At 38.9% G+C, this 10,330-nt stretch overlaps 2 long non-coding RNA genes across 2 annotated transcripts; both read right to left on the bottom strand.

Annotated features, from left to right (window-relative positions):
* Positions 1 to 281: 281 nt before the first annotated feature.
* Positions 282 to 1,847, bottom strand: LOC140012527 (uncharacterized). The gene is made up of 2 exons (XR_011819699.1): positions 1,610 to 1,847; positions 282 to 484 (listed from the first exon to the last, which is right to left on the bottom strand). It is a non-coding gene; the product is annotated as an uncharacterized lncRNA (long non-coding RNA).
* Positions 1,848 to 6,608: 4,761 nt separating this feature from the next.
* LOC140012551 (uncharacterized) lies at positions 6,609 to 8,120 on the bottom strand. Its single transcript, XR_011819735.1, has 2 exons — positions 7,951 to 8,120; positions 6,609 to 6,811 (listed from the first exon to the last, which is right to left on the bottom strand). It is a non-coding gene; the product is annotated as an uncharacterized lncRNA (long non-coding RNA).
* Between the last annotated feature and the right edge of the window lie 2,210 nt (positions 8,121 to 10,330).

The raw sequence follows: 10,330 nt of genomic DNA, 5'->3' as shown, positions 1-10,330 counted from the left end.
CAAAAGAGTGAGAAAGTGAAATAAGAATGAGAATGTATGAACCTAGAGGAATGCATCAAGTCGGGTACGGGAATGACTCCTAACTTTGCGACTTTAATTTTCCCTTTGATTGGAAGGAAAAACTAGCGTGCTAAGGCTATTGGGTAGCCACACTCGCTCGTTTCCCTTATCGAAAGGGGACCCTCAAGCAAATGGTGTGACGCCCCCACTTCTCCCTAAGGCGAACCAAAGGGTATCCGCGGGACGCCTGCCCAGCTCTCGCCGGGACTCACTACAATCGATCATTCAAAAGCTCGAAATACTTTAAGTAACCTCAATACATAATTAAAGTACTTCGAATATCTCACACTTACAATTATGCAGCTTTCAAGCTTAAATACAACCCAATGGAAAAGGGGTACTATAGCCATCCGTTATAATATAACTTAAAGTCTTCAAAAGAAAACAATCTAGTACTACTCACGAGCACCCTTGGTCTCGAACCCTGTAAAAGAAATCCACAACGTGGTATGAGCTACACAGCCCAGTGAGGTTCCAAGACACTCTAACAGTTCAAATAAATCCAGTAAGTTGGGCATATCATATGCATGGTTCAAGGTTACACAATGGCATGTTATCATGAGGTGATAATCTTTGTACGGTAATTTGAGACATTTATCATGGTATGAGACATTGGCATGTATAGTTCACGAGTGATTGGAGCTTATTACAGGCATAGCTCAGGATTTCATGTTGGCATTTTAGCACGAAACAATTATTATGATACAAGGTAAACATATACTGTAGGATACGGTGTTCCAGTGGAACTCTGTCGGTCATCTGCACCTTATGACTTCCGGATCCCCTCGGTTTGACTGGCCATCACCTTATCCCTCCAGTGGTAATACTCGAGTATACCGAAACGGTTGTCCAGGGTTCCAACCTACCCGACCGAGCCCAGTCCTGGCTCGAGTAGGTCAGTAACCGAGGCAGGGCCCAAGTTCAGCTTAGAGCTTACAACATGCACAAGTAATCAAGTAATTCGACAAAAGGTAAAATTCATCATTTGAGTAGGTCGAGTGAGGTAAAGTACACACTCGCCTAACAATGATGGACAACTTCATATAACATGCGATTCATGATAATCAAGTGATCAAGTAAGTTGGTGATCACGTAAGCAGATAATCAAGTAAGCAAGTAGCCGAATGGATTAGAAAACGGTAAGTAAACACGGTAAACGGTAAACGGTGGTAATTACGGTTAATTGGCAGACATATGTCATTTTAATAGGCCACCATTGGCCGATTTTCACTTTTTCCACATAAGGGTCGAGGAGATTCACTCCAACCGACTTATGCTGTCATAGCATAATTAATCATTTAAACACATCATGTAGATATGCTCTCCAAACATTTCATATCTAGTATTTCAAGTAATCACATAAATATGCTCTTTAAGCATTTCATATCGAATAGTTCAAATATACATATTTCAGGTATTTCATGTCAAGTAATTCAAGTATACCTTATTCAGATATGCATGAGTGTGGTAAATACTTAACACTTAATAATCATGGGTTATGCATGTCATAGACTTATTCCAATTACGTATTCCTATATGGAACACTCACCTAGTCAAAACAAGCGAGTAGTTTTCAAACAAGCGTTTTAGGTGTCCGCTCCGAGTTCCCCTTGGAGATTCCCTCGAGTGCCTGAGTAAACAACCATTAACTATTATACACTATCACTTAGAACTCCTACTTATCAAAGAAGGTTGTACAATCTAAAGGGAATTCATGAATTGGGCCTTAATTATTAATAATCGAGGCTCAAGAGTAAAGTTTTAAAGTCTAAAGAAAGAGACTAACATTTTTCATGAAATCGAGTTAAAAATGTTCAATCGGTATCGAGAAAAGAAGGCAAGTTTCCAAAATCTCATTTCTAAGAAATTGTCAAATTTTAGCTTTGGGTGTCAATTCTAGAAAAATCGTATCTTGCACTACGTAGGTCCAAAATTGGAAAGCTTGATACCATTGGAAACTACATTCCGAGTACTACAAGTTTCTAGAAGACACTTTTCCATGATTCGAAATGGAAGGTATTCAAAAGTTGGATCAAAGTTACTGCTGTAGAATACTAAGACAGTTTCAAGGTTGGTTTTTGGCCAATTTTGGAAATTCAGTAAAATTCACTTGTTTTGAACTAACCTTTGAAATTTGGAAATCAAATAGTGTTGCAATCCAAGAGTATAACAAAACAAGCGGATTGAGAAACGGAGTTTCGAGCACCAAGATATAGTAGCCCCAAGTTGAGGAAGATTCAAGACTGAAGAAGAATTTCCAGTTTTGAACCTCCAACACTAGAAATTTAATTGGGTATCGAAACGAACTTGGATTGGTACCAAAATTGGCAGTATTTTACTCCCATATGAAAGGTACCACTCTATCAAATTTCAGGGAAAAATACTTTCGGTAAGATAGTTAATTAGTCAACCAAAGTTCAGGAAAATTATAAGGCAATCTGCCTTGAGACTTTCATTACCCAATTCAAAACGTCTAATCAAGCAAACTATACAATCATGGTTCATTTGTGAAATAAAGGCCTAAGAAACATCCATAATGCCTTTGGTAAGTGTTTAGTATCAAGAACATCAATTAACAAGTTCACTCCAATATCTTGTTCCAAACCAGTCCAACATTAGGGTTTTTCCAAAACAGAGCAGTCCACTTGTTTCAGTCACAACTCAGTCAATTTAACTCGAAATAGAGCATGGCTTACGCCATTGGAAAATACGTTCATAGGGGTAAAATATCACAGAATAAATCATTTCCAAATTCGGCACCAATCTGGTTCAAAATCGGGCATCAAGTTGCTGCCTGAACACTTCATTCCAGATGAACAGAGCAACAGGACAGCGAACTTAAAACATTTGGTTCGGCTTGCTCACAAAGAATCAGAACGTGCATTATATACCAAATTAAAGCCAGGAATGTCTAGTTTCCAACGCCACCAACGGCACATGATTTCGACATCCGAGGACAGAGTTATAGCCAAAATACTACCACTGGTCAGAATCATACGCGAACAGTTTTCCAGATTGCTAGTTTCTCAAGAAAAATTCATTTGCTCAATCAAACCTCAATATTTTCCAATGAAATTTTTCACACATCTAATACATCCTATAAACATCTAATTCAAGCCATTAAACCATTAAAAATTGGCCTGGAAATGGCCGAACATGGCAGGGGCAAAATCGGAAGTTTTTGCTTCTTACACCCAATGAAGTTTCTACTAATTACCCACCACTAATGCATCATTATAACCACTAAACCAACAATATAATCACCATCAATCATCACATCAGCAACAATAACCCAAGTGTGGGAATTCCAAGAGCCCACTATCACATTTTTACACCATACACAAGCTAACCAAATGCATGCATGAACTTAACAAGGTAAGATAGCTTCCAAACTTCAAGTTTTCAAGAGTGGATCATCACTTACTTTGGGTTGATGTTCAGCAGAATTTTCGGCCCTCTATTACCCCAGAAAAACCGTGATTTCCAGCCCTTGTTTGCAGCTCAAAATGATCCTCAAGTGTCAAGCTAGGTGTGGTGCAAGTTTGGTTAATTTTGGAGATGATTTGGAGTGGTTTTGAATGAGATTAGTGAGCAGAAATTTTGTTGCAAATGAGTTAGAGAGAGGAGGGAGCTGGCCGGCTGTTTGAAGCTCAAGAGAGAGAGAGAGTGATCAGATTTTAGCTTCCAAGAGAAGACATTAACTTGTGGCCTCAAGTCACCCATTAGTCAACTCACATTAGGGTGCGTTTGGCGCGATTAGGGCTCGATTTTCTCGCGCGTTTGGTTCACTAGTGCACTAAACCTCTAATGCACTCATGTTAATATAAACATTATTCACTCTTAATTGTCTCGAAACAAGGGTCTAAAGTTCCTCAAATAAAGTCGCGCGTGTGAAAACGCGTACCGCCAATTTTACCGCTATAACGCGAAACTTCCGGGAAATTCTTATAACGATAGTACTAATAACTATCACTTGAGTATTTAAACATTAAAATACCGAATTTAGGTCCATTATACATGTCTCCAATATTCCAAACTTATTGTACTCTCAAGCGGATAAAATCTTCAAGCACTATTCACTGTTTTTACTAAACGCGCTCCAGGAAATTAATTCATGAAATGAGTTACTTTAAAAATATAACGAAGTTATATTACCATGTATTTAGGTCTAATAAGACTAGAAAATATTCCTCGAGGCAAATATCCAATTAAATAATTTATTAAGCCACAAATTAGGCTAAAAAAAATAATAGTTTTTACGAGTCCTCACAACCTCCCCTCCTTAAAAGAATTTCGTCCTCGAAATTCATACCTTCTGTAATCTCAGACAACTCTGAACCATGTGGTGTGTTCATGTTATGCTTTCTTTCTGATGCCATTGGTCGGTTTCTCCTTCCATTGACTTGTCGAGGGACAGTTCCATTTCCTTGTGGAGCAGTAGTTTCTCGTGGATACCTCCTTGGACAGTCATGAACTTTATGGTTGGTACTCCCACACCCCATACACTTTCGTCCCTTTAGCCAACAGTTTTCTTCAATGTGATTCGTCCTTCCACAATATCCACAAGTCGGACGAGGTGTTGTGACCTGACTGGCTTGCGAGGTTTTCTTTGATCGTGTCTGTTCTACTGAAGTCCCTCGCGACATAGTTCCTTTTGGTTCCTTTATCATGAGTGGTGCAGGAAATAACAGTCCTACTCCATCCACTTCTTTTCTAACTTTGGGTGGTGGTCCATTTCCTCCTAGTGTACTATCAGATGCATCTCTTTTCCTTGCTTGGAGAGCTCTCAGTTGAGATTTTGTGCTTTCTACCCTTTGCGCTTTTTCGAGAGCGTCACTAAATGTTTCAACCTGTGCTGCAGCAAGGGCATCTTGGATTTCCAAATCTAATCCTTGGATAAACCTTCTTATTCTCTTCCGTTCAGTAGCCACCAATTCTGGGGCATATGTAGATAACTTTGTAAAGCGTGTTTCATACTCAGCTACGCTCAAAGTTCCTTGACGAAGCTTTATAAAATCATCTTCTCTCTTTTCTTGGACAAGTGGAGGAAGAAATTTCTCATTAAATTCACGTACAAAGTTTATCCAAGTCCTTAGGGTTTGATCTCTTTCCCACTTGTTTCTTATAACATTCCACCAGGCTCGGGCTGCTCCTTCAAGTTGAAATACAGCAAAGGTGACTTGTCTCTCCTCTGTGTAATCCAAGGCATCGAATATATTTCTTATATTCTCTAACCAATTCTCAGCCACCTCTGGATCAGGTCCTCCAGCAAACTTGGGCGGAAAAAATTTTTGAAACCGCTCTAAAGCTCGATCCTCCCCTATCTCTTGGTTTCCACGTTGGTTTCCTTGTCCAACACCTTGACCTTGTTGAGCTACCAAGAGCTCCAGGATATCCGTCATGCGAGTTAAAACTTGTCCCATTTGGTCATTTCCTCTCCCAACACTTGACTCAACGTTTTGATCAATACCGGACCCATTAGCTACTCTTTCATTTCGGGGTTGTCTAGGTTGACGTTCCTTTCGTTGTCCTCTAGTTTCCATGTTCACAACTAATCTATACGCACATGCATAACCCTCACACTTAGTTAAAATTGAACTATACTCATATACCAGTAGCAACATTTAAAGAGAATGAAGTCACTTACACAAATAACATTATCACTATGCAAGTAAACACAAACTAGAGTTCATTAAATTATAAAACAAGTTATGGCCAAGTAAAGTTCATGCCAAGTCAAAGTCAATAGCAAAATAAACAAGTGATCATCACAAGTACATTCATCTTCAAGGCGCAGACTCTAAGTTCTACTCCCATCGTCTCACTATAAAAGATCACAAGTAGGGATTCACTAGATTATTGGAACTAGACGATTCTCATTCCCTAACATGCTCGATTTCAATCCCAACACAAGGATCTTTTGAGTTACAATATTTTCCATCTTCCACTCTTAATTATTGTACCATCTTAACCAAACAATTATTGGTTTCCTGCAACCATTCACATGAAATATCGATTCATTCTTATTCCCCAAAAATGGAGATATAAAGTCCTTATGGTTGCCCTCAACTCTCAAGTACTCGGGTACAAGAATCCGAAATAAGGTAATTCACAACTCGAGCCGGCCGGTCCCAAGACTAAATCACCACATTCGAGATTCCTACCCAACATACATATCAAATTCCCTCCAATTATCAAGATAAAGGTTTTACAACCTATAACATTCATGATTCACAGCTTACATTTTTTGAAGGGCACTTAAACCTTTACTCAATCACATAGTAAGGACCATAACACCACTTGGTCCTATCTTGCTCCTTTGCAGAGACCACGTGAATTGGCTCTAAATTTCATTGCTACAAGCAATCATTTAACTTTCAAACCAGTCCCACAGTCCGGCATCCTAAACATTTAAGCCTAGGATACACTACAAAGATCTGAAGCCTAAGCTCTGATACCAACTGTGACGCCCCCACTTCTCCCTAAGGCGAACCAAAGGGTATCCGCGGGACGCCTGCCCAGCTCTCGTCGGGACTCACTACAATCGATCATTCAAAAGCTCGAAATACTTTAAGTAACCTCAATACATAATTAAAGTACTTCGAATATCTCACACTTACAATTATGCAGCTTTCAAGCTTAAATACAACCCAATGGAAAAGGGGTACTATAGCCATCCGTTATAATATAACTTAAAGTCTTCAAAAGAAAACAATCTAGTACTACTCACGAGCACCCTTGGTCTCGAACCCTGTAAAAGAAATCCACAACGTGGTATGAGCTACACAGCCCAGTGAGGTTCCAAGACACTCTAACAATTCAAATAAATCCAGTAAGTTGGGCATATCATATGCATGGTTCAAGGTTACACAATGGCATGTTATCATGAGGTGATAATCTTTGTACGGTAATTTGAGACATTTATCATGGTATGAGACATTGGCATGTATAGTTCACGAGTGATTGGAGCTTATTACAGGCATAGCTCAGGATTTCATGTTGGCATTTTAGCACGAAACAATTATTATGATACAAGGTAAACATATACTGTAGGATACGGTGTTCCAGTGGAACTCTGTCGGTCATCTGCACCTTATGACTTCCGGATCCCCTCGGTTTGACTGGCCATCACCTTATCCCTCCAGTGGTAATACTCGAGTATACCGAAACGGTTGTCCAGGGTTCCAACCTACCCGACCGAGCCCAGTCCTGGCTCGAGTAGGTCAGTAACCGAGGCAGGGCCCAAGTTCAGCTTAGAGCTTACAACATGCACAAGTAATCAAGTAATTCGACAAAAGGTAAAATTCATCATTTGAGTAGGTCGAGTGAGGTAAAGTACACACTCGCCTAACAATGATGGACAACTTCATATAACATGCGATTCATGATAATCAAGTGATCAAGTAAGTTGGTGATCACGTAAGCAGATAATCAAGTAAGCAAGTAGCCGAATGGATTAGAAAACGGTAAGTAAACACGGTAAACGGTAAACGGTGGTAATTACGGTTAATTGGCAGACATATGTCATTTTAATAGGCCACCATTGGCCGATTTTCACTTTTTCCACATAAGGGTCGAGGAGATTCACTCCAACCGACTTATGCTGTCATAGCATAATTAATCATTTAAACACATCATGTAGATATGCTCTCCAAACATTTCATATCTAGTATTTCAAGTAATCACATAAATATGCTCTTTAAGCATTTCATATCGAATAGTTCAAATATACATATTTCAGGTATTTCATGTCAAGTAATTCAAGTATACCTTATTCAGATATGCATGAGTGTGGTAAATACTTAACATATAGCACTTAACACTTAATAATCATGGGTTATGCATGTCATAGACTTATTCCAATTACGTATTCCTATATGGAACACTCACCTAGTCAAAACAAGCGAGTAGTTTTCAAACAAGCGTTTTAGGTGTCCGCTCCGAGTTCCCCTTGGAGATTCCCTCGAGTGCCTGAGTAAACAACCATTAACTATTATACACTATCACTTAGAACTCCTACTTATCAAAGAAGGTTGTACAATCTAAAGGGAATTCATGAATTGGGCCTTAATTATTAATAATCGAGACTCAAGAGTAAAGTTTTAAAGTCTAAAGAAAGAGACTAACATTTTTCATGAAATCGAGTTAAAAATGTTCAATCGGTATCGAGAAAAGAAGGCAAGTTTCCAAAATCTCATTTCTAAGAAATTGTCAAATTTTAGCTTTGGGTGTCAATTCTAGAAAAATCGTATCTTGCACTACGTAGGTCCAAAATTGGAAAGCTTGATACCATTGGAAACTACATTCCGAGTACTACAAGTTTCTAGAAGACACTTTTCCATGATTCGAAATGGAAGGTATTCAAAAGTTGGATCAAAGTTACTGCTGTAGAATACTAAGACAGTTTCAAGGTTGGTTTTTGGCCAATTTTGGAAATTCAGTAAAATTCACTTGTTTTGAACTAACCTTTGAAATTTGGAAATCAAATAGTGTTGCAATCCAAGAGTATAACAAAACAAGCGGATTGAGAAACGGAGTTTCGAGCACCAAGATATAGTAGCCCCAAGTTGAGGAAGATTCAAGACTGAAGAAGAATTTCCAGTTTTGAACCTCCAACACTAGAAATTTAATTGGGTATCGAAACGAACTTGGATTGGTACCAAAATTGGCAGTATTTTACTCCCATATGAAAGGTACCACTCTATCAAATTTCAGGGAAAAATACTTTCGGTAAGATAGTTAATTAGTCAACCAAAGTTCAGGAAAATTATAAGGCAATCTGCCTTGAGACTTTCATTACCCAATTCAAAACGTCTAATCAAGCAAACTATACAATCATGGTTCATTTGTGAAATAAAGGCCTAAGAAACATCCATAATGCCTTTGGTAAGTGTTTAGTATCAAGAACATCAATTAACAAGTTCACTCCAATATCTTGTTCCAAACCAGTCCAACATTAGGGTTTTTCCAAAACAGAGCAGTCCACTTGTTTCAGTCACAACTCAGTCAATTTAACTCGAAATAGAGCATGGCTTACGCCATTGGAAAATACGTTCATAGGGGTAAAATATCACAGAATAAATCATTTCCAAATTCGGCACCAATCTGGTTCAAAATCGGGCATCAAGTTGCTGCCTGAACACTTCATTCCAGATGAACAGAGCAACAGGACAGCGAACTTAAAACATTTGGTTCGGCTTGCTCACAAAGAATCAGAACGTGCATTATATACCAAATTAAAGCCAGGAATGTCTAGTTTCCAACGCCACCAACGGCACATGATTTCGACATCCGAGGACAGAGTTATAGCCAAAATACTACCACTGGTCAGAATCATACGCGAACAGTTTTCCAGATTGCTAGTTTCTCAAGAAAAATTCATTTGCTCAATCAAACCTCAATATTTTCCAATGAAATTTTTCACACATCTAATACATCCTATAAACATCTAATTCAAGCCATTAAACCATTAAAAATTGGCCTGGAAATGGCCGAACATGGCAGGGGCAAAATCGGAAGTTTTTGCTTCTTACACCCAATGAAGTTTCTACTAATTACCCACCACTAATGCATCATTATAACCACTAAACCAACAATATAATCACCATCAATCATCACATCAGCAACAATAACCCAAGTGTGGGAATTCCAAGAGCCCACTATCACATTTTTACACCATACACAAGCTAACCAAATGCATGCATGAACTTAACAAGGTAAGATAGCTTCCAAACTTCAAGTTTTCAAGAGTGGATCATCACTTACTTTGGGTTGATGTTCAGCAGAATTTTCGGCCCTCTATTACCCCAGAAAAACCGTGATTTCCAGCCCTTGTTTGCAGCTCAAAATGATCCTCAAGTGTCAAGCTAGGTGTGGTGCAAGTTTGGTTAATTTTGGAGATGATTTGGGGTGGTTTTGAATGAGATTAGTGAGCAGAAATTTTGTTGCAAATGAGTTAGAGAGAGGAGGGAGCTGGCCGGCTGTTTGAAGCTCAAGAGAGAGAGAGAGTGATCAGATTTTAGCTTCCAAGAGAAGACATTAACTTGTGGCCTCAAGTCACCCATTAGTCAACTCACATTAGGGTGCGTTTGGCGCGATTAGGGCTCGATTTTCTCGCGCGTTTGGTTCACTAGTGCACTAAACCTCTAATGCACTCATGTTAATATAAACATTATTCACTCTTAATTGTCTCGAAACAAGGGTCTAAAGTTCCTCAAATAAAGTCGCGCGTGTGAAAACGCGTACCGCCAATTTTACCGCTATAACGCGA

This window comes from Coffea arabica, chromosome 8e (genome assembly GCF_036785885.1).
Source record: "Coffea arabica cultivar ET-39 chromosome 8e, Coffea Arabica ET-39 HiFi, whole genome shotgun sequence".
Classification (NCBI taxonomy): Eukaryota; Viridiplantae; Streptophyta; class Magnoliopsida; order Gentianales; family Rubiaceae; genus Coffea; species Coffea arabica.
Note: the sequence above shows the minus strand (reverse complement) of the source record. Positions and strands in the feature narration are given on the sequence as shown.